A 25,371-nucleotide genomic window follows, 5' to 3' on the forward strand; every position below is an offset into this window, starting at 1 on the left:
TGACTACACATTTTAGACAAGGAAATCAGGTCAATGGAAACCATTTTTCTCTTCATCTTTCCAATGTACATGGATTAAGGACTGAAAAAGCAGCCATTTGGTTTTGGACTCTGTCAGTTTATTTTAGTATAAAATTTGTCCTTTGAGGCATGGTGAAACATTTATGATTTCAAGAACTAGGGCAACTAAGGGTAGAAAGTGGAAACGACTCTTTACTTATTTATGTGCATGCTCTGATTGAAAGACATATAGGGCAGAATTTGAGAACCTGTGGTCTAATACCATACTATCTGATTTTGGATCCTGGCTCTAACTCTTACTATTTATATGACCTTTTGTAAGGCAGTTAATATTTCTGTACCTCCATTTCTTCATCTGCCAAAATAAGAATGATCATAAGCCTATTTTGGTGACAATTAATTCTCATAAATCACTCTTATCAGTACTCAGCACATAACATGCACTCAATTAATTTTAACTCTCATTAATTGCATCTTTACAAGCAATCAGAAAAGTATACTTTCTTACTGAAAAATACAATCTTAGGTATCATTGACAGTGTACCAAAAATTCAGTTGAAGAATAATTATATTTCATATTCATAGTTCAAATATAACATTTGTGGGAGTTTCACTACTTTCTGAGGGATGATAGGCACATGAAACTCTCCTGGTTAGGGGGTAAAGGTAGACAAAATTGTATGAAAAGTTTTACTTTATAATATGCATATATTATCATACATTATTATATTTAAACCTCTCAGCAACACAATGAAATAAATAGATATGACTATCCCTGATATGCATTGAATTGTGTCCCCCTAAAAAATAATATGTTGAAATTCTCACCCTCATTACCTCAGAATATGAACTTATTTGGATGTAGAGTCATTGAAGATGACTTAAGCTGAAGCCATCCTGGAGCAGGATGGACCCCTAACCCAGTATGACTAGCATCCTTTAAAGAAGATGGTTATGTGAAGATGGAGATACACAGGAAGAACACCATGTCACAACAAAGGCAGAGGTTGAAGTTGTGCTGCTCCAAGCCAAAAAATGACAGATTGTCAGCACACCACCAGAAGCTAGGAAGAGGCAGGGCAAGACTCCCCTCTAGGCTTCAGAGAGAGCATGGCCCTTCAGAGGGAGCAGATTTCAGATTTCTAGCCCCTACAATAAATCTATGTTGTTTTAAACTACTCAATTTGTGGCACTTTGCTACCATATCCCTAGGAAACTGAAATCATCCTCTTTTCACAAATAAGGAAATTCAGGCCTAGATAGTAAGATCACCTACCTAGTAGGTAAAGGAAACCATTTTTAGATTCAAAGTACAACTTTTTCTATTGGGACATCTTGTCTCTTTCCATCATTCCTTCACAAACTGTTCACTCCAGACATGCTCTTTAAATAACCCTTCCTTAAACATGCCAGGCATGGACCCCCTTCGCCTTTAGTCATAGGGAAAAAAAATGTTTATTGACTGGCTCCCCCATGCCAGGCATCACACTGGGCAGTTTTCATATGCAATGCTCTCTCAGTCTTACATATGAAATGAATTTTCTGCCATTTTTTCTACAGGAAAATCGTCATCCTTCAACTGTCAAGTAAAATGCTCCAAATCCATAAGTTTTCCATCTATGTTGTCAGAATTATTTTTTTCTGATTATTTCCATTGATCTCTATTTATTTATTATTCCATTTATCTCTTATTTTTGTTTGTAGGTGATTCATAGTCTATAGCAATCTGTTAATTTCACTGAATTTTAAGTTCTTTAGAGACAGGGTCATAGGGGATGTAATAGCTCTTTAAGGAACAACAGAAGAAGTCACTAAAATTTTTACTTAGACTCCACAATCTGAAATGTAACTTTTGCTGATTTACATATGCCATATGCAATCTTTGTCCTATTTTCCAAACCAAAAATTGGTCAGCAGGCTGTTAAGAATAGAAAAAAGAGGAAAAATTTCCATGATGATATATGAGGCCTGAATGTTTATTAGTTTTTGTTACTGTTCTTGTATTTAAATTGGTTCTCCATTGACTGCACTACTGACTTCTCTTCCTCAATCTCATACCTTCTGTTCAATTTGAAATTTCACTGAATATTTAGACATCCAGAAGAGAATTCTCACTCCATTTCAACATTCAATAAAATGGTAAGATAAAAGCTTAGACTCCAACGTTGTACTTTAGAGCATGGTTTCAGAAAATAATAATAGTAATATAGGAAAACAAAGGAAAATCAAAAAATTGCATTGAAGCAATTTGATTTTGTCAATATTGTTCCCTCTGAAGAAATTGTGAGAGGGGGTATTAAGTCGTTCTTGCATTGCTATAAAGAAATAACTGAAACTGGATAATTTATAAAGAAAAGATGTTTAATTGGCTCACAGTTGTACAGAAAGCATAGTGCTGGCATCTTCCTGGCTTCTGATAAGGCTTCAGGAAGCTTATAATTATGATGAAAGGCAAAGGGAGACTTGGTGTCTCATATGGCAGAAGCAGGAGCAAGAGAGGGTAGGGGAGGAGGTGCCACATTTAACAACAACCAGATCGTATGAGAACTCACTTATTGCAAAGACAGCACCTAACCATGAGGGATCCACCCCCATGACCCAACACCTCCTACCAGGCCCCACCTGCAACATGGGAATTACAATTCAACAGGAGATTTGGGCAAGGATAAATATCCAAAACTATATCAGAGAGTCTTCATAATTTGAATTCTGTAAATTTCATTTCTTATTCATAATTTTTCCATAAAATTTATGCTAAAAAAATTCTCCATACCCACACACACCTAACACATTAGGCCAGCGGCTGGCACAAACCATAACTTATTATATTAAGCCTACTTAGGCTGATCTCACTGCTGCTTCAAGGTTCCCACAAAATGCAGCAAAACTATTGCACATTGAAGATGAGCTAGTCTCTGCTGTGCTTGCCACACAGGTTCCCAGAACCAGGAAAATCCTTCAGCTGTAGAAAAATTTGCATTACAAAGAGACAGTAATACCTAAAGCATAAGTGGAACTGAAATGCTTAGCTTTAAGCCAGGCTATGCCTTTGTAGACATAGGGTTATTTTAACTCCTGTAGTATCTTTCTTTCTTCAGAGTAATAAGGAACTTGACAAATAATATTAATATAATTTCATGACTGGTATGCAGTAATAATCAAGATAAAGTTCAAATGCCAGGCAGAAGACATATAGCTACGAGTGCTGCCCAAGGCCTATTACCCCAGAGGAAATCAGAGTGGGTCTTTGAGTAAAAGAACATGAAGTCTCTTTTATTCAAGACCTTTCTGTTTTCTTTCAGTTTGATTTTACAGAATTATGAGGGGGGAAATGAGAGGAAGTTAGACACTCACTATAAATGTTTATGCTTATGCAGGTCAATGTCACCAAGTAGGCTGCAAAGTCTTAAGAGGGAAATTTGTTTTAATTACCTTTATGTGTCTGTAGCACTTAGCATAATGTCTGGCATAATGTCTGACAAATGGTAGGGTCCTCAGGGAATGCATTGACTTTTCTACCCAAATTTTCCTTTTACCATATTTGCTCATGTGCTTCTTCAATTATATGTTCACGTAATTTTACTTAAATTCTGTTGTGCTTTGGTAATTGAGTAATTAATTAAAACAAAATATGGTGAATTGAAATTTAATTATCTTTACGGTATGTGTTAATATCTTCTTAACATAATAATAGTATAATTCCAGTTAAGAAAGTGAAACCATCTGGAAAAAGAAGATGGGGTCAATATGTCACAAAAGTATATAACAAAAATTGATTTTCTTATGGGCATGTATAATATTTGCAAGGAAATTATTTGCAAGGACTGAATATGGTGTAAATGTTGACTAAACGTATTTTTGGTTATTATCTTTCTGCTGTCTTTAATACAATTGATGCTTCTGAACATTTCTTCTTCTATCATGTTGTAAGTACTGAGTTCTTTTCAGTATGTATTTATAGGCTCTTCCAATGTTTTCTGCTATTTTAGAATGATAGTGGTGCCAGGCAATATATTAACTCTCTTAGTTAAATCCCGTTTCATATTTTCCTATTAATCTTGTTCAGGATTTCTGTCAGGATCTTCTCAAATACATTGTGATAAAGCAGGATTCAAATTACTGCTTACAAAACTTCATTTGGAATCACAATATTTGTTGGCAGATTCATGTATGTCCCCCAGCACATTTAACCAGAGCTAGTTTTGACTTACGGAACACAGCTTGAATTACAGAAGCCACTATTTACCGACCAAAGACATAGATTTCTTTTTTTTCTTCTCTTGTCATAAACATCCAATTTCTTCTACAAGAACAAACAAGAATTCTGTTGTTAGGTTCTTGTGGAAAAAAATAAGGTACTAAGTCAAAAAGAGAAGAAAAAAATGCAGGAAACGGGAAAAAGAACCATGGATAAGAGCCTTGAAGAACTGCTGATGAGAACTCAAGAAAGTCAGTGGTGGAAAGGATATTTTGCAGAATCAAGTGGATACAACTGATGAAAAGAGTGGTGTGGCATTCTCGCAAGATATTATGGTTACTGCTATCTTATCTGAAACATGATAAATAAATCTAAAATTAAATGTTTCTAAGTCTTGGCATAATGAACAAAGTATATAATATGATCTATGGATATTGTAATTGGAGCTGACAATGGAGTTTGATGCCCCAGATAACTATTGCCTTCTATATGGTTTAAATCTAAATGCAGTTTTTGAGACAGGATTTTTTATTATTTAAATTAATACATGTTTAATGGGCTGAATTGTATCCCCTTTCAAATTCATATGTTGTAACCCTAACCCCCAGTACATCAGAATATGTATTTAAAGATGATCCTTTAAAGATAAGATTAAGTTAGAATGAAGCCATTAATGTGGGTTCTAATACAATTTGACTGATGTCCTTATACAAAGGAAATTTGGACACACAGAGACAAGTGGTGTGTGTGCACAAAGGAAAGACTCTGTGAGGATGCAGAGAGAAGGTGGCCATCTGCTAGCCAAGGAGAGGAGAGGCCCCAGAAAACACCAAACCTGCTGACAGCCTGATCTTGGATTTCTAATCTCCAGAACTGTGGAAAATAAATCTCTGCTGTTTAAGTCATCCAGGCTGTGGTGTTTTGTTATGGCAGCCTTAGCCGACCAATACAGTAGGCATATAGTTTTAAAAGTCAAACAGTTTAATTAGCCTTAAGAACATCTCACAGCCTCCTGTTCCACCCCCTGCTCATCCCAATTCTCACTCTCAAAGGCAATCACTTTCAGCTGTTTTAGTTGTTTCTTATGGTGTATATACTTCCTTATTCCCAAATAGCATTTTCTACTATTTCTTAATTTTTTAGTAGACAATATCTGACTTCCTAATATGGAAGATGAAGATTTAGCTCCTCAACAGCTTATTCCACTATCACAAAACACACCCACATATACATGTTGCTTCCCCAATATTTACAATAGAGTTCCATCACAATATTTGGTGTTCCCATTTCTATGCCTATTTAAATATTATCTATAGTTGAGCCATGTGGAGAAACATGATTATATTTTTACAATATATTGTTCTCCCTGGAACTAATAATTTCCTCACAGAATGTACATAAATAGCTTTGTGCAGTGGCAGTATCATAGCCAGTGAGGTTTATCTGAGGCACGATTATTGCTAATTGAAAACAGAATGTACATAAATAGCAAGTCAGTTACTCCTCCAGGAAGGTCTCCTAAGAAATCAAGAATAGCCTTATTTTGGAAATATCTCCACAGCCATCTGTGGGGTACATAATCTACAGCTGGAGATACTTAAGGCTTTTTATTTTGTGCCCAGTGTACAATGGCAGATGTGTTGCTATGGCCAGTATAATGATGCCTCCAGGGAGCAGTGGTAACCATCCAGGAGGTACAGGCTTGATCAGACTTTGATTCCAGTCAGTCTCATCACAGAATAATCTTTTCTCCATTGTTAGTCACTGAGGCCAGTGAGCGACTCAGAGACTTCAATCAACAGCCACAATTTGTTAACCCGATTTATGGTCTCAAAGATGGATAGCATTACTCTTCCAGTCTCTAGTTTTCCAAATCTCAAACCAAAAAGGAAGGCCAATGGAAATCACCCAACAATCAGTAAAACTATAACAAGATTCATCAAGGGGAGTATTGGCCAAGACTATGAGAACAGCCTTGAGTTCTGCCCACTGAGCCAAGTGGCCACATTCATTTTTGATTTTGCATGACTGGCGCTGCATATGTACAGCTGCAGCAGTCCAGGGGACATCACTGGGTTTCAGCGCAGCTGAACAGTTATTGAACCAGGCCTAGGCATTTAAGGGAACTGCTGTCAACTGGGCATCCTGCTGAGCCAGGGATTTGGTTCAGGCAATGGAATGCTTCCTTTTTACCTAAAGCTGAGATGCTGCTGGGTCCAGGCTGGTTAGGTTCTTGAATAAACATTTCTATCTAACAATTGAGGATTGCTGGGCTTTTTCATCTTTTAACACAATTGAGTCCAAGTTGACTTAACCCAAAATGGAGATATTAGACTGACCACGAAGCTTCTATGCATCAGACATTCAGTTTTAACCAGAATCCAGTAATTTACAAAAGCATGTACCTGGTATCTGTATCTAGAAGACAAAGAGTTCCATACCCCTTAGGAGTGCCTCTGGGTGAAGGCTGCCTCCTTTTGCCAGAGGATCCAATTGGCAAAATCATCAGTCACAGTCATTTAGCTCATGGGGTCATTAGGATTGTGGGACATTAAAGGTACTAACACCTGCCTATTTGTGGCTCTTCTCAATTGGGAGATCCCTTCTGGTATTTATGAAATTCCTAGTACAGGCATATAATACCAATTATACATTCTGCAGTGGAAGCCACAAAAATAATACCTTAAATTTGCCCAAAGAAACTGACTCACAGCACCACATTAGCTTCCCTTTCCATGGTGAATTCCATCCAAAACCCCATCAGTTGAATTTGAATGACCCCTCTCCTAAGCAGTACCAGATGATCTGGTGGGCCCCGTATCCAACCAAGCCTTAAACATTTGATTCCCTTGCCTCCCAGCATACTCAGATGTGTGTGTATATCCTTCAGTTCCCCCTGAGGACAGGCTGGCCTCAGCTCTGCCCCTAAACATCTTTCTCCTTACAGCAGCTGAAATTGAGGTAGCATGGGAGAGAGGGTATGTAGAGTGAAGAGAGAGGGGTTGCAGTGGGAAAAGGCTTCTATGCCACGAAAACAAGACATTGCTCTCAGTTTTCATTTCAAGTTATGCAGCCATTAGACTCATAGACTTCTTTGGATCAGTCTCCCATTCTCCACAGGACACCTGCATCTGCATTACAAACCAAATCCAGGACAATAAGAGCCTGACAACTAGTCAGTGTCTCATCTATGGTTTCCAGTTGGAACTTGTCTATCTCAGGGACATCTATCCAAGAGGACCAAAGCTTCCACACAGCAGCCAGTATTCACTGTGAAATGCTTCTTAGATAGTTTATTGTCTTCTATGAATGGATCCAGGTTTGTCATGATAGACTGCAGGAGAAGCTAAGCCTTTAGATGGCCTTGGTTTTGACATTCACCTTTAACAAGAATTGCATGCTTCTCTCATCTTCCAAGCAAATCGGACTAAGTTCTTACAATTCATTTGGTTTCAGAAGTCACATATTTCTCTCCTTTCCCACTCAGCGAGGGTGTGCAAATTTGGAACTGTTTTCTGATAGGGGAAAACCTCTGCCTACACAGAATGAATCTTCCTAATACTTTTTACAACTGGGTAGACCTGAGATCGAACAACAAATTGTCAAGGAAGTTTCCTGTGCGAAATAGAGTAACAACAACTACGGCATTATATTGGCAGCTGTCTTTGATCCTATTTCCTATTATTTGGTCAGCAACCACCACTCCAACTCCTTCTCATTAATAGGCAATAAACTGAAGAACCTTGTATAGCCTGGTTGACATACGGTTTAGTCAACATCTTTGTTATGGATACCTATGGATTTCTTTTTCCAAATTCTATTCATCAACTTGTGAGACCTTCATTCTTCCTCATCCAGAAAGCCCTACCTCTCAGCATTCCAGCTGCATTGCCAAATTGTCAAGAACTGTGATGGATCTGAACCTTATACTACCTACAAGCTAACAAGTTTTTCTGGCTCCCACTTTAAATCATAAAGTGAAAATGGTTTCCAGGTTTGGGTAATTCCATAGTTTCTACTTGAAACCTGAGAAGTTTCCAAAAGTATTCATTCAGACTAAGAATTAAGAAAATATTGTCATAGTAAAATAATATTTGTTATATGTGATATAATATCAATATCGGTGACATTATTTTAGAGGAGATTGTTAAATTATGTTGCTGATTCATTACTATTAAGCAGAATAGAAAATATTTAGAAGGAAAAAAGGCAATAAATTGGAGGAATAACCTGAAGTTGAATTTCTATTTCCAAAAACTTTCTCATGTTAAAGAAACTTATCTTAAAATAAATCTTCTTCATTTCAGAGGTTTACTAAAATGTTCTATAATTTTATTTTACAGTCAGAGGATGAAAGAAAAGAGAATGGTGTGGATATTCTGGTACCACTGTCTTTCATAAAAGGAAAAGATAATGAGAGCCAAAAAAAAAAACTGTCAAAATTTTCTTCCATTCATCAGTGCTGCAGAGCTAGAGAAGAAATAGAGCTATGCAGTATAACTGCTGATTATTTTATGATTTTCATCACCAAAAGAACAGAAGAGAAATTAGTGGGGTTACCAAATAGGGAAAATATGCATTTATTAAATCTCCTTCCATTTTATTATACTGTATAAATATTTTTAAATCAGCAACTGCTAGTTAAGTCAATAGATTATCAACTAAATGTGCTTTCTATGTATGCAAGGATACAATAATTAATCAGATTCTGCCAAAAACTTGACATGTTTCTGGTATAAAGTAGGATTTTAGTGCACAATATTTAAAAACCATGTGGCAAGCATTTTTTATATGTAATGCTTTGTTAAGATACCATCAGTGGAACAGGGCAGCATTTTTAGTAGAATTTTTATTGCCATACTATTTTTAGTCATTAAAGATAAGTCCACAAGATCTTATTCCAATCTGACAATTGACACCACAAATGTGAATTAAATCAGTTTAGTCATTTTAAAATGCAGCTGAAGGGGAACAACTCTGGATATTTCAGACATATTACTATTTCTCCTTCACAAAATTTAATTTGTTTCTTAACTGAACTAGTGCCTCTGGGCGTTTGTAGAGGGAAAATAAAACCTCCAAGACTGTTTTTTTCTATATAAAAGCCACTGTGCTCAGAATGAACCCAGAAAGACATTTAAAGGTGAACAAATGACATAGCCAAGCACACATTTCTTATGATGCAGTAGAAACTGTAGTTGTCACATTAACCACTACTACCCCTGTATGTAATATGTACCCAGATAATTCCACATGTTGGAAATGCTACCTTGGCAGCACTGGTGGTTCCTACCTGAGACAGCTAATACAGGGTATTATCTGAGGCTGCCAACATGGATGAAAACTACACTTTGGAAAGTTTGCACTTAGTCACAATGCAAAATGAGGACAGATTTAAACATGACATTTTGCCAGTCAGGAGACTTTCTAGAAGATGAAAGACTGGTGAAATGAATCCCAGTGTTTTCATAAAAAAAGAGTATGAGGCTTTCAGGCTTTCACTCTTTGTGAGGCCTGTGATCTGATTTTCCATACATGGTTTAACAAAATTTTCAGGAGGCAGTAATACAATTACTGGGAAATGGGTTACCTGAAATCATCATAGCCTTATATATTTGGGGTCTACTTCTTGTTCCATGGGATGTCACCAGATACAATTTTTGATATAAAATTCCTATGTTCAGTTACTTAAAGCACTCCAAATGTTCAGAGACAATTTTCAGCCTTACCAGAAAGAATGGCTTGCTGATATTAAAAATTAAAAACTTGAGAATGGAGAGGAGAGATAGAGCTCCAAGTATTCCCAGGCAGACTTGCAACAGGCAAAGGGGTTGGTTACAGAATCATCTAACATTAAAAGCTGCTATTTATTGTGTGCTATATCCAGTGATGTATACACACACACACACACACACACAGACTGCTCAGCAGATCCTATTATAACCCTTTTATAGATGAGAATAATGAGGCTCATTAAGACTTAGTAATTTGCAGAAGGCCATCTAATCAGTAAGGCAGAGAGAGACTTGAACTGAGGATATGTCTAAAATGAGGAACTGAAACATCAAGTCTCTTCTGAGCTGACACCCCAACTTCCAGGCAATGCAAGAGCAATGACTAGCTCTTTAGCAGGAGTTACATAGAGTCAAGAAAAAAAGTGCCTCCTAATGTTTAATCTTCTTACTCAGCCAATCTGCCACAAATTGAGGATACTTCAGCGAATGGCTGTGGAATGATTTTAATTACCACCCTTATCTACCAGTGACAAAAGTAACAAGGACTGCTAGCTTCCAGGAACAGCCATTGTAATTGTGTTTGTGGAAAATGAGGGGACTTTGCCAGGCAGTTTAAATTGAAACATGATTACCTACCCAGAGAGAATTAGTCCTAGTGCCAGAGGGACCACTTAAAGTGGCCCAGCTGTAAGAAGACATATTCTCCCACACTGTGTCAACATATAACAACAAAGGTGCTGATATCTGTTTGGGGAGAGGTTTGAAGGAAAGGGAGAAACGTATGTGATCCATTGGGACTGGTTCCACTTTCTGTAGATGATAGAAATTGAAGAGAGAGAAGCAGAAACCTACTTTATTCATATATAAGTTTAAAATTATAGACTCAAGGAGAGATAGGCATAGGGAGGGCTGAGTTGGGGAGGCATGTGAATGAATGTGAATTGGAGAATGAGAAAATGTGCAGAAGAGAGCTGGAAAAGTATAAAAATAGAAGCCTGCAGAAAATTATTTTCATTACTATAAAAGAAAACTAGCAGACTGGTAGACCTGGCTAAAATCAAAAGCAGTTCATAAATCTGATACTGAAAGGGTTGAAAGGATGTTTCAAAATACTACTTTGATTCTCTATTGTCTGCTACATAAAACTAAACTACTTAGCATAACATCCAAGATCTTCCAGTGCTGTTGACAATTATACCATTCTGTATGCCGAGAATTTCACCAGTAAGTTTTCTAAATGGGCAGTGAGGTGACAGACTTGTGTTTTAGAAATATCACTGATAGCATTATGGATTATTGATATAATAAAACAGGAACCATAGACAGGGTGACTATGGGAAACTAGTGTAGTGACTTTATCTCAAAGATGATGAGGATACAAACTAAAATAGTGAAAGTGGACGTGGGAATTGTGCAGGACTTGGATTTCAAAATACCAACTAAAATTTATTCAAGTTTATTCAAATATAGAATATTTTATCTCAAGGCTATTTATGTAGAATCTGGAGGATCTACTTAAGATGAAGACTTGGGAGGAGAAAGACAAACTTTTCTCTGCTGACTGACTCATAGCCCCAATAGAGTTGATGATAGCACTAGCCATGTAGATGACAAACTAGATCTCAGTAGGTTTTCTGGTCTTATGTACAGGTGAGCAGATAGTAGGATGTCTACTTATGAAATTTCAAAGTGGAAGAAATGTTTGAAGCTTCTCAGTCATGGATCCTCTTCCTTGCTTGAAGTTTTATCTACTCAGTTGGACATAGGAATAACACAAAAAGACAGGCAGAAGCCTGGCTTAGGAGAGCTATTCTCCACCCAAAGGGCTCTGTTTGACTCATCTCTGGGGCCTTCTCCTCCTCTTTTCTATTATTTCTCCCACTGCCTTAACAGGTAGTTTTACTGAATATTGCAGAGAATTATTTTCAACCAAAAGTGTATATGTCACTTTTAGCTAGTGATCTTCTCTGTCTTTATCTTAAGACTCCTGGCTGGGCACAGTGGCTCAAGCCTGTAATCCCAGCACTTTGGGAGGCAGAGGTGGGCAGATCACGAGGTCAAGAGATTGAGGCCATCCTGGCCAACATGGTGAAACACCGTCTCTACTAAAAATGCAAAAATTAGCTGGGCATGGTGGCATGCACCTGTAGTCCCAGCTACTTGGGAGGCTGAGGCAGGAGAATTGCTTGAACCCGGGAGGCGGAGGTTGCAGTGAGCCAAGATTGTGCCACTGCACTCCAGTCTAGTGCCTGGCGATAGAGTGAGACTCTATTTCAAAAAAAAAAAAAAAAGACACCTAAAAGAGGTGAATTATATAAATACACACACACACACACACACACACACTCTTCTATATTTATCTATCAACCACACCAAATGTAATAACTTCAAAAAGCCTTTATTATTTCTAAAGACTTTTTATGATGACTTGACTCAGCTGAGCAGTTCTGCTCCTGTAATGATGGCTAGTTCTATAGTTATTTGGGTACTTTACTGGGCTAGACTGTCCAAGGTGTTTCTTTCATAGGACTGGCAAGTTGGTGCCAGCTCTCAGCTGGTATCTCCACTGGGTCTATTAACCAATATTCCTTTTTTCTCCTCCTTGTGGTTTTCTTAAAGCATGACATCTAGGTTCCAAGAAGGAGTGTTTCAAAGGATAAATTACAGTGTGCAAGCACTTAGCAAATCTTCAATTGCATCTCTCTTGGCTACACCTCATTGGCCAAAACTAGTCACAAGCCCAATGCAGATGAAGGGGAAAGGAAATAAGCTCCACCTCATGACATCAGGATTAGCATGAGCATATGGGAAAAGGGGACTCTTGGGGGCTATCTTTGGAGATTCCTTACTAAATACACACACAACACTCATTTGTATGCAGTGTTAAAATGTGCATTTAAAATGAATACAAAAATCCTTCCTGTGTTACAATATTCATACATAACAATCCATGCTCAGAATATTGTCCCTGTATTCATCAAGGGAGAAACATTATAAAGTGTCAGGAGTATTAAATTGAATGCCTCTGGTAAACTGTGAATTGTCCACAGACTCTTCTCTATTGTAGAAAATCAAGGAATGAGCAACCATTGACATAGGGGAGCAAGTGGTAGAGTTTTGGGGAGGGTTGCAATCCTCAGCTCTGCAAGTTATGCTCTGCATAGCATTGGCTCCATTCTGAGATGCCACCATGTGAATGACACCCTTCAGAGTTGTGCTGTGCAAAACCATCCACCGAATCCCTGGGTCTGTATTTTCTAAATTGGGACACTAAGTAAATAGCAATGTAAAACCCAAGAGAAGTAAGCGTAGCAGGGTAGCAGGGAAGACAGTGAATTCTACTTTGGACATGCCAGGTTGGAGGGGCTTGTGCAACTTCCAGACTTAGATATGTAATGGATAGTAGGAGATGTTGATTTGGAGCCAGGTAAGACCAGGGAATCGATGAGATCATCAAAGCAAAACAGGTTCGGGAAGAAGAGCCTGAAACAATAACCCTGCAATGTATGCAACAGAAAAGCAGGATCCAGTAAAGCATTCTAAGACAGAGAAGTCAGAAAGCCACAGCAACTTGACATATATCTGCTGGAATGAGACAGCAGTAAAAGCCGTTTCCTTAAAATGAATGCAAAGATGTCTGCTTAACACAGGGGTGATTAACTTTCTATCACTGTCTTTACACAAGCTCTCTGAGGGTCTCCCAGAGACAAGGTGTTAATGGATAGAAAAGCTGCTTTTTCTTTCTCTCTTTCTCCCTGCTGTGGAGCATCTAGGATGACCTTAAATAATGATAAGTTTGCCTTGTGTAGTGCTTTACAGCTTACAGAGCATATTCACTTACTTTATCTAATTTATTCTCTACTGCAACTCTCTGAAGTGCGTAGGGCAGGTATTAGTATCTTCATTTTACAGATGAGCAAGCTGAAGCCGAAAGAAGTGTTTATTCCAGAGTGGAAATGTCCTTTGACTCCCAATTCAGTTTTGTTTCCACGGAGCTGCTCAATTATATTAAAGATCAAGTCCTTGTTTTTCATTCGGCCATGGAGATACCTGGGTTATCTAAATCAGGAGTTTTCTGTCTTACAGTTATCAGCCTTAGCAGAAAAGATGTGGCAGAAGCAGGGACTCAAGGGTGGCTGACATTGTCCTTCAGCAATTTTTGTAACTGTATTCCACTCCTCTTTCTAGGATAGGGGTTTCAGAATAACATGTTATTTTTTCTCAAACAATGAAGAAGGGTAATTGGTGATTTCTGCCGTGAGTGATGCTATTGAAATTGAACATGCTTTTTTACTGATAGAAACATCTCTCTTTATCTTTAAATCTCAAATTTATGTAATCATAAAACATATTTTTTACTATTTATCATTGCTGTTTCCTTCAAATTCTCATATCTTTTGGCAACCCCCCTTTCAGCACTCCCTTACAGAACTTTATTCTGAGAGTTTTCACTTCTTCATACTGTATTTCTGTGCAGTTTTCCTTTCTTATCACACATACAACAGATCTTTACTGGATGCTTACCAGGTGTTAGAAACCATATGATATTCTTGGGTTACAATAGGGTTATTATCCAAAAATAACCAGAGCTAATATTTGATGAACATTATTTCACCTCCCTCCCTGTCTCTCTCTCATACATACGGTAGATATAAAAATATTCTTATTCCATATCTCAGTCCTTCCATCTCTTTGTAACATCTAAATTATTCAACATAATTATTAACTTGATAAATCAATCTATACAAATATAATGGAAGATTTATAGATGATATAGCTATAGATACAGATAGATATAGATGGTAGGATGGAAATAATTTTGCAAAATTGAGTTAAAAAAATGGTATTTTTACACATAAAATAATTATTCAACCTGAATGTGTTAGAAAAAAAGAAAACTGGAACAAAAGGCTAAGCAATTAATGAACTTCAAATAAATTTCAACAAAATACATTTCTCACAAGAGTCCTCTTATAATTAAGGGAAAAAAACTATAAATAATACTAAGAGGCCACAGTCATTATAGCTGCTTTTATTTTAGTCTTAACTACATGTTTCTATTTTTTTAAGTACAGATTGGCTATGTGCTATCAAAAATGTGAAATAGAGAGCCCTTACATTTTCTCTTACCTATCCACAATCATATTCCGCTCCTGGTACCTTATTATTTTTGCATATTCAACATATATTTATATTGCTTTTCTCTAGTCATGGTTTCTGGCTGAGTCTCAATTGTTTATTTTAATGAAATCAGTGTGCATCAACAGTCATATTACTATACCTTTACATTCCAGACTATTTTAATTCATTTACTGATTATTTGGATTATGTCAAGACAGCCAATGTAAAGGATAGTTATTATAAAATGTGTTAATTAGCATGACTTTAGAAATACATAATCTGGTGTGCCAGTAGGAACATTTAAGAATAAGCTGTAATTAGATAAAACGACAGAATGGACAGAGGAGCTAACACAGTTCCAGAAGTTGTTGTCTTTATGTCTCCACACTAAAATATACAGAGATATATAGAGAAAGACATCACTACTCCATATCTCAATCCTTTAATCTCTTTTTAATGTCAAAATTAATCAAGATAATGAGTACTAATATGGTAAATTAACTTGTGCAAGTATAACAATAGCTCAATGGAAAAGTATTTAAGGGCATATAGGGCTTGGATCCCAAATTATCGCATGCCACTCATACATCAGTCCCCCTGCATTACAAAGCTAAATTCCATGCTAAAATGAGCCCAGATATTACATGAGTACAGCCTCACTAAACAGAGTGTCATATGGCAGCAAGCTGCTACATTTTGACTCCACTAATTAAGTGTGTTTTTGGAGAATCATGCTAGCATTCTCTGTGGGAAGCATACTGGCATTTTAAGGATAAGAGGACGGAAAAGGTCTTAAGTGAATCAAAGAAGTTATGGAAAATGTGGCTTTCACCAGAAATATGCAATGAAACATAGAGTTATTTAAAGAAGTTTTCAGATGTAAGTATTACTGTCCTGCTACATAAAGACCTTTTTTTAACTGCTACCATGCTGTGTGGCATGAGCCGATAAGTTCAGTTCCCTGTGGGTTCGAGCAGACATCTAGGCCTAGAGCATGCCTGCAGCAAGTTGATGTACTAACAAAGAGAAAACCTATTTAGGCTGACTGTTTAAATGTCAGCCTGCTGCAAATAGTCTTCAATAAATTTTAACATCACCCTAGTAAATATAGTTCATTAGTATAGTGTATTTGATTCAAGAGTTTCAATCAATATATGTATAAGATTAGGGATAAGACTTGAGATTTCTTTTATTTTGTCATAAATACAAAGTAAGCCCTACTTTTGAGAAATGTGAATATTAAGTTGAAATTCCCAAAGAGCTGAAATATATCATTCTTTATTACATGTTTCTTATTATTCAATAATTTATTTAAATATTTTATTTAATGTTATTATTGAAATTTATACTTATTATTTAAAATTGAAGTAGAACAAAGAAAAAAGGTATTAAATTGCCAACTTGTAAGTAGAGAATTTTCTTCATCTGTTAAAATATTCTATTATCATTTGCACAAAATTTGACTTATACATGAGTGGTACAACCATTGAACGGCATAGTCTTTACTAATATATTTATACAATATTATAAATTTTACAAAGGTCCAAATCTGTGAAAAGACAGCTAGATATGATATGATTTATATTTAAACTATACAATACCATGGTTTTCCTTGCTTATCCTGTATTATAATAAATAACAAATTAAGCTGTGAATTCAACAGTGGGCATAGTCAAATGGTGTTGAAAGACAGCCATATACACCTAAGATCTGCAAAGCCATGGATTTTTATTAAATGATTATTTCACTAAAACTGTGATTCATTAGCAATTTGGCTAGGAGGATTCACAGGTGATACATATTAAGCTACATTATTCTTTCTCGGCTTTTAATCAACATGAAAATATTGAATGACTTTTGAAAAAGTAGTGACCACTGGTGATAGATAAGAGAGTGGTTACAATCAGGTAACCACTTTCTCATTAAAGTGGAGAGCTAGAAATAAAGTGGGTCATAAGAAAATGAATCTAGCAGATATATACTAGTCATTTGAGAAATTTGGTTTAAAAAAATGAGAAAATAAGACAATAATTAATTGGGTAAGAAAAAGAAAGAAAAAAGTTTAACAATTTAAAGAGTCTTACAATGTTTGAGTATAAAAGCTAAAAGCCAATTTAAAAAAAAAAAAGAAGATTTGGAACATAATGGAGAGGGAGGAGATAAAAGTAAAAACAAAAATGTGTTGTGAATTAATAAAATTTCAGTTCATTAATTGCTTCCTTAGCTTTTCTCCAGGAAAGAGTTAAGGACCTAAGCTGGTAGAAATAGGCTTAGAGAAAAAGGAAAGAAAATAGTCATAGAAGCATGGGGATCTTAAAATGTCAATCAATTTGTATTCCTTTCTCCCTTCTCCCATTAGATCTAAAGCATAGAAGAGGAAGAGAAGGAGCAAGAAAGTACTGGGTGCTGACTTGCTTTATTTGATCAACTTATCTTGCTGGGGAGGCAAGGAAGGAACTAATATTGGGACCACCTTACTTAATTTCAATGTGAAGGCTATCCATAGTGATGCTCTCATTTGTGGTAGCTTACTTGAAGGTTTTAGCCATTCCACTGAGAATAATCCTGAGGAGATACAGCAATATGAGGAGCATAGCCTAGCTGATAGGTGGAGCTCTAATCCTCACCATCCTGCCATCTGCCATCTGTATATTCTTTCTGACCTCGCCTGGACAGGCTTTCTTCCTTCTCTTATGAACATATTCCCTCCTCTTAGGCTTCAACCTCAGCACACTTGTAGATCATACTATCTGTACCATCATATTAAGTGAATTCTCAAACTTCATTTTCCATAATAATCACATGGAGAGCTTGTAAGTCCCACATCCAAAGATTCTGATTCTATAAATCTGGTATAGAGCTTAGAGAAGTTCTTTTGAACAAGCACACTAAGTAATTCTGATGTAGATGATTTAAAAGTCACACTTGGAGAAATAGTCTTAAATGATACTGTACAAGGATGAGTTTATTATATGTGTGTATATTTCTTCTAATTCTGATAGCTTTGATTTTATATTTTCTGTGTATCATAACCCAAACAACATTTTTATAGTAGTCTTGACCTAGCAGCATATATTAGTTCATTCTCACACTGCTATAAAAAAATACCCGAGACTGAGTAATTTATAAAGGAAAGATGTTTGATTGACTCACAGTTTTTCATGGCTAAAGGCCTCAGAAAACTTACAATTATGGTAGAATGGGAAGCAGGCATGTCTTACATGATGGCAGGCAAGAGAGAGGAGCATTTGTGAAGGAGGAACTATCAGATCTCATTAGAACTCACTCACTATGACAAGAACAGCATAAGGTAAGCCATCCCCATGATCCAATCACTTCCCATCAGGTCCCTTCCTCGACATGTGAGGATAATAGGAATTACAGTTTCAGATGAGATTTGGGTGGGGGATTGTTCAAGAGTTAAAATTAGTGCTTCCTCATTAGTGAGAATGTACCCACTACACCTTAGAACCACACCGAGTCTTTATGTATTGGATCCAAGACCATAGCTGGAGTCATTGACATTGGAAAAAAAGGAAGCATACCTGGTCCCTTCATTACTGAAGAAAGAATACGGAGCACAGTGTGGAATTCAAGTGTTCAGTGGTGCCACAGATAATGGAGGCAGATCTTTCCAGATGTTCTTCATTTTCTCAGTGAAGTGGAACAATGAGGCCAACTGCTGAAGGTGAGATTAGTACAGGAAAGGGGAGAGTAGATTTAGAAATCAGAAGGCAAAAGAGAAACACTGTATGGAACTCAATGAGGATTCAATGAGGTTATTCCACGCTACTATGAAGTAAGTTCTCTCAGTGTGAAGAATTTTTTTAATCAAGAATTCCTGAATTTTGCATGATTTTAAAAAATTCTATTATGATATTTATTGTTTTTATCAATTAAGTAAAAAATATTGAAAATATAAGTATCGACATATTACAGTTACCAAATAAGAGCTATTATTGTGTCTTGTAGTGCTGGGTGAGAAAACATGACAGAATGAGGAATTCTATTTCTATTACACTTATTTTTCCAATATACTCCTAATAAGACTAAAGAGATAACACCCACTCTGCTCCTCTTATTTGAAGACACTTTACTTAGATTGGTTTCAAAATTATTGACCTATTTTCGGCAATTTTCAGATTTATACTAAGGTTTTAATCACTAAAATAAATTAAACTTTGATTTAAAAAGCTGATAAAAATGCTCAATAAAAGAAGATAAAGGTAAGAAAAGAATTATTTAACACTAGCATTATTTTCTAATAAAGATAAAATCACCTAATCAAATAATTATGGTTCTCTTTTTGTGAGTTAAAATGTTTTGTTTTAAATTAAAACCTGGAAATTCCATTTCTGCAAATTAAGCAGTAACATCAGCCTTTTTCTACATGATGATGTAGCCTGTGTGTTTTATTTCATTCTGTATAGAGTAATGGAGTTTCTTCTGCTGTGGGGCTTGCAGATCCAGCTCACTACTTTATAGTTACACACACTGTACTTCCATGGCTCCCAGGTAAATGCTTTACTGCAGAGTTCTGGTTCTGGTCCTGCAGAAAAATCTAAGAAAATTGCAACAGATTATATGTTTTAAAACAATTTGACCAACATTTGAAAAGTTATTCCAGATAATATTACTATTTTGAAATTGCTCTTATTTCCTTTGATTAGTAGGTTAAAATCCCTGAGGACTTTTATTTTTTTTTTAAGCAATAAATCTTTCTTTCCATAAATGGAACTGAAATTTTCTGCCATTATAAACTCTTGACACAAGCTTTTTCTCATAGATGCTATTTAAAATCTTCAGTTACCAATTTACTACCAACAAAATTGGTCAGATTGGCTAAACAGGTACAGAAGAACTGACACCCATCTGACTCTTAAAGGAGTCTCTAATCTGCCTGAGGCAGGATTGCTACCTCACAAGCCAACTCAGGGAACTACTAGACTGAAAAAGATGCTGCCTCTCGTGGGGGCAGTATTAGTCACAGTGTAGTGACTAATGACACACCCTGAAACCTGACCACTCCATGAAACTGGCATGCAAGCTCCTGCTAACACAGCTCTCTTCTTTGAGAACTTCTCTGAATCTTGCCACCCACTCTATTTCTTCAACTTCTCAGTGTCTTCATTGCCCTCCTCCCATTTAGATGGACAGGGCCCACATCCTACCCCATCCATGCATGCATGGGTCCCCTCCAGCCCTCCCTCTACTGCCAAGACTGAGTTCCCTTCCTTTCTGACATTATGAAGACAGACATTATGTGGCAGTTTCTACTAAATCTAGAAAATGAGGCAGGATATTGTTGCTGAACTTTTGCAGTAGTGTGCCTGGAGCTCTCAAATTATATGTACTACTTTCCACTTTGTATGGAAGATATTTATGTACCTGTCATCCTTCTCACTATTGAGTAGGATACCTGCCTCCCTTGATGTAGTGTGAGCTGTTTATAGGTAGGGATGAATTTTAATCTTCTTTTCATGTCTAAATCCCTGATATGTTTTCCATTATATTTACTGAAATAATGAGCACCAAGGAAATACTATTCTCTCAATTCTCATTTCTATTATGACAATGACTTCCTTTTTTTTACCTTTTTAGATCATGTAATTGCTATCTCATTTTGTTTTGCTATAAAATGGGGAAAAAGTTATTCTTCCTTAAAAAACACACATTTCTGTATGATGCTTTATCAAAATCTTATATAAGCACAATCAATAATTTCTGACAATTAATAAATTAAGGGTTAAAAATAAGAACCCCAAATTACACAGTTAATTCTAGTTCTAGTTCATCAATAATGGCTGATACTTAGCCCTTATACTCAGTTTCTCTAGTTAATTCTCTAATTAATTATAATTAGTATTGTTATTATATTATAAATAAATGTTTCCAAAGTATATTGTTAACCATAATAAACTTTTTCTATTATTCTATTAATTTTCTTATTTTACAAAATTTTATTTATAGGCAAGGAGAAAGTAAATTTAAGCTTACCTTACCTAAACTTTCTGCAAATGCTGAATTGTTTAAGTCTGCAATAACTAGAACCTTCTAGATTGTTTATGTTACTATTACCAAAATGAAGTTATTATAACTTCATATAAATCAAAATTGTTTTAAAACAATTTGACTAATATTTGACATATTGTAACAGATGATATTACCATATTTCAAATGATTCTGATTTCCTTTGAATACTAGATTATAATCTCTGAGGATTATTACTCATTTTTTAGGCTATACATGTTTCTTCTTATAAAGTGAACCAAATTTTGAGGTCATTATAAATTATTGGATACTTGAAAACAAGCATTTTCTCACTGATGCTATGATATCTTCAAAAATCAATTTTTACCCACAAAAAAACACATTTATTTTTCTGTACCGGATGCATCTACATGATTCTCTTTTAGAATTTTGAAACTGTTCCTCAAATTTGACAGCATAACTCATAGAAACTTCATAAGTATAATACAGTAAGTGAACACAAAGTGACTTATTTTAACAGAAATGTCCAAATATATCTGCAGTATGTGTGTGAGGCATTTTAGAAGGCACCCTGTTGTGCTGTATAATATTTGTGGCACAGTGCCATGCTCTCACAGACTTAAAAGGCTTGAGCAATGCAGTTTCTATACCATATAATAAGACTTTCCAAAATTGCTTCAGAGGCTCTCAAACAATTTCAGAATTCCCTCTTTAACTTTTATTAAACTTAAAATAGTACAAACATCTCACTGACTCAAAATGTGGTGAAAAATTGTGCATTTGTTAGAAAGCTATAGTCTCCTAAAGAAAGTGGAATGTGAACTGCTTCTCCATTTTAGTGTTTATATGGTTTCAGAAATTGTCTCTTTTCATCTATTATTAACCAAAAGGTTTTGACCTTTCTTTACTTTTGTAATTTTTTCATAATGAACTGCCCTAAATCCTCAAAATATGCTCTTGCCCTCCATGACTTAGGAAAGCTCTAAAAACAAGCAAACAAATTAGCCTGTATAGAAATGGCTCCTTATTTATTAAAAAGCCTTACAAATTTGAATTTTATTTCAGTCTTCCTTAAGCATTTGGTTTGCTCCATGGCAAAATTCAGATGATTAGCACTCCTCTGTGTATCTTAATAGCTTCTCTTTTGCCCTCGTTTCTCTCCGATATGATTTATCACTGAAAAAGTCACGTAAGTCAACATTCAGACACCTAAGCTGAAGATAAGGTGCAGAGTGGGTTCTTCCAAAAAAAAAAAAAAAATCTTAAATCTTTAAAACATTATTTTCACTTTTGTTTCTACATCTAACATCTTTTCATCAGCACTTTTTCTTAAACCTTTAGTTTTGACATTTGATGACAAGCAATGCTCTTTGTGTGACCTTGTGGGCAAAAGGGGCCAGTTCTGCCTGTGGATGACTGGCACTCCACAGAAGAACTGTGGGCCTGGAGTCCAATACCCAGCTTTCTTACTGATCCACCCGCCAGAGTTGGCACAGTACAAAATCAGGATAGTGTGGAGACTTTTCTGGGAAACTATTTTTTTTTAATTTGAAAAAGGGTTTTTATTCTAAAATTATGTCTTTCCTACTTTTCCAGAATTGAAGTGCTTCCTTTTATAAATTATGCAGATTTAGATGGTGGTTACAGGTTTTGTACATTTTTTTTTGTCATCCTGACTTGTTAAAATAAAGACTTGGGAAATCCAAGTGGGTGCCTCCATTTTTGTTGTTGCTGTTGATTCAAAGACCGTGGAGCCCTTGAGTCCAAAGTCACAACGAGATCTCACTCCAGTTAGGATATTCAGTCTTCAGATTTAAACAGGCTATCTTATTCTTCCCATGAGAAGCTAGAGCTATCAAAAAAGAGATTTCTACTTCTGGGAACTGTAAATGTCACAGCAAATAGGGATACAAACAACTGTCTTTTACTCATCGAATTAATATTTACTGAATACCTACTATGTACTAAGCATTGGGTGTATAAGTAGGGTGTTATTTAATCTTTTAAATTTACTTTTTCACATGGACGTCTCAGGGAAGAGCTCATTGAGAAGTTGTCATTTGAGTGCTACACGAAAGAGGTAAGGGGAACATACAGTTTTATAGGGAAAAGCACTTGAGATAGAGGGAACAGTATGTGCAACGTCCTAAGGAGAGAGTATACCTTCTCTGACTGAGGAATGGCAGTGAAACCAGTTTGACCAGAACAGAGTGAGCAAGGAGCCAAGGAGAGGGAAAGGGGGTCCAAGAAGTAGAGGAAGAATGACATTGTAAGGACTCTTTTACCCTGAAGGAAATGGAAAGCTATTGAAGGATTTTAAGTAGAGGTGTACCAGGATATGACTTTAAATTGAACAGGATTAGTGTGACTGCTGTGATAAGGATAGGCTGAGAAGGATCTAGAGCCAAAACAAGAAAAGATCTTAAGAAACTATTGCAGTAACTGAGGTGAGAAATGATGGGACTTGTACCAGGACAGTAGCAGCAAAACTATTTAGAAGTTTCCATGTATAATTTGAAGGTAGAACCAAAGGGGTTTACTGACAAGATTAGATGGTACTTTCCTTGCACACATTGATACTGACCACTTTTCACATTGCTGGACCACCTGATACTTTGTCAGTTTACTTAAGCAGATCATGAGACAATCATATCATGAATCTTAGCCCACACCCTCTTAATCTTTTTTGAAAAGTGTATCCGCCACTGATTTTAAAGGAGAAATAAAAGAGTGAAAGCAATAAGATACAATAAAGATATATCTTTCCCTGAAACACACAGGAAAGTGGAGTTTCAGGTCTACTGAGGCTAGGATCAACCAATTGTTGAAGGACTCAAGAATTCTTATTGCAGATCTGTTCCTAGAGGAATAATATGATGCTAAGAGAAAAAGACCCAAACTTTTGAATGACCTGTAAGTGTCCTGTTAAAGGATTTATTTTAACAGACACTCAAAAATTTATTTTACTCTTTTTTCCTTTGCTCTATTCTGTAAATGGCTCAAATCCTCTTGAACACTGTTGACTTTCTCTTAACTTTTCCCTGTCCGTAATTCCCCAAGGACAAGAACAATGTCCTCAGAGCCATGAGAGCGGTTTTGTTTTGGGTTTTTTTTTGTTTGTTTTTAAGATCCTAGCTCTTCCAAGCTCTCCGCCTTGGGCAAACCACTCTGTGTTCACATCAGGAGCTTGATTAAATTGTCACTATGATTCCTCCCAGCTGAAAAATGCTTTGATTCAACATGGATTAGAATTGGCAGTGGAATTTACATTCTTAATAGAGTCACTTGATCTTCAAATCTACTACTTTATGTTATTTTATAAAGGATACTATTGGGTTTATTTGTTAACAGTTTTAAATTGGTTTGAAACATAATATGCAATATATAATAACATTCAATATATAACTTATTAGAACCTGTCTTTGAAGACTTCATATACCTAAAACTTAATCTGGCTTTTCAGGAATACAATCCAATGGTTACATTCTGTCAACCCAATTGTATCACCTGTTTCAGTCTTCCATAACCAGGAAAGCCTTGATTGCTCTCCATGGGAATTTCAGTGCAATCCCAATAACCTTGGTTTCAACATCTTGCAAACACTGGAGATCTAGAATCCTTTGCTCTCAAACACTAGATTCCAGTTCCTGGTCCTCAGCTCTAGCTACCTCAAAGAATTTCTAGTAGTGTCATAGGTTTCTGAAATAAAATAGAAGTGCTGGGACAATCATATGTGACTCCTCAGAAGCATAGATATTGACCTTTGGCCAGATAAGAATGAAAAGAATAATACAAGAGACTCAAGAACTGCCTGGATACTTATGACTTCTTCATGGATAATATCTCTGGACTTTATGTGACCTCTTCCATTGGTCACTTTTTTTTCTGTCAATACTTTTTGCCAGTTCTCAATTAACAACGCAAAGGAGGAATTTGAAGATTATTAACTGCTTGATGACAGTGTCTTATTTATCTCTGCTCTCCTCTAAGACATAGCACAGTAACTGGTTCCTGCATCTTGGTTTACCTACATGGTCCTGGTTTGTATCTGATATCCTAGTAGAATATTAATAGTGCCCAATGCCCCTTTTCACTCTTGAAAGTGTCTCAGTGTCTATGATAAATCGTACAGTCACCCTACTTAAAATAAGCAATCCAAGTTAAACATTGTTCAGTGAAAAATTTAATGAAATGGATATAACTTCCTCTTCCAATTTCTATAAAGTGACCAACCCAATATGAGTGAATTTGTGATAGAAATTACCTTCAGCCATACCTGAAAGGATTTCAGATTATTCTGTGAACA

At 36.1% G+C, this 25,371-nt stretch overlaps 1 protein-coding gene and 1 pseudogene across 11 annotated transcripts in view; both read left to right on the plus strand.

The window, feature by feature from the left end:
- The window catches only part of GRIA4 (glutamate ionotropic receptor AMPA type subunit 4), a 395,455-nt gene that overhangs the window by 221,080 nt on the left and 149,004 nt on the right, over positions 1-25,371 (plus strand). The window lies entirely within an intron of this gene.
- On the plus strand, positions 5,622-5,779 carry LOC135274734 (U4 spliceosomal RNA; annotated as a pseudogene).

The sequence above is a fragment of the Aotus nancymaae genome, unplaced genomic scaffold (assembly GCF_030222135.1).
Source record: "Aotus nancymaae isolate 86718 unplaced genomic scaffold, 86718_ANA_hifiasm-v0.15.2.pri h1tg000012l, whole genome shotgun sequence".
In the NCBI taxonomy this organism is placed as follows: Eukaryota; Metazoa; Chordata; class Mammalia; order Primates; family Aotidae; genus Aotus; species Aotus nancymaae.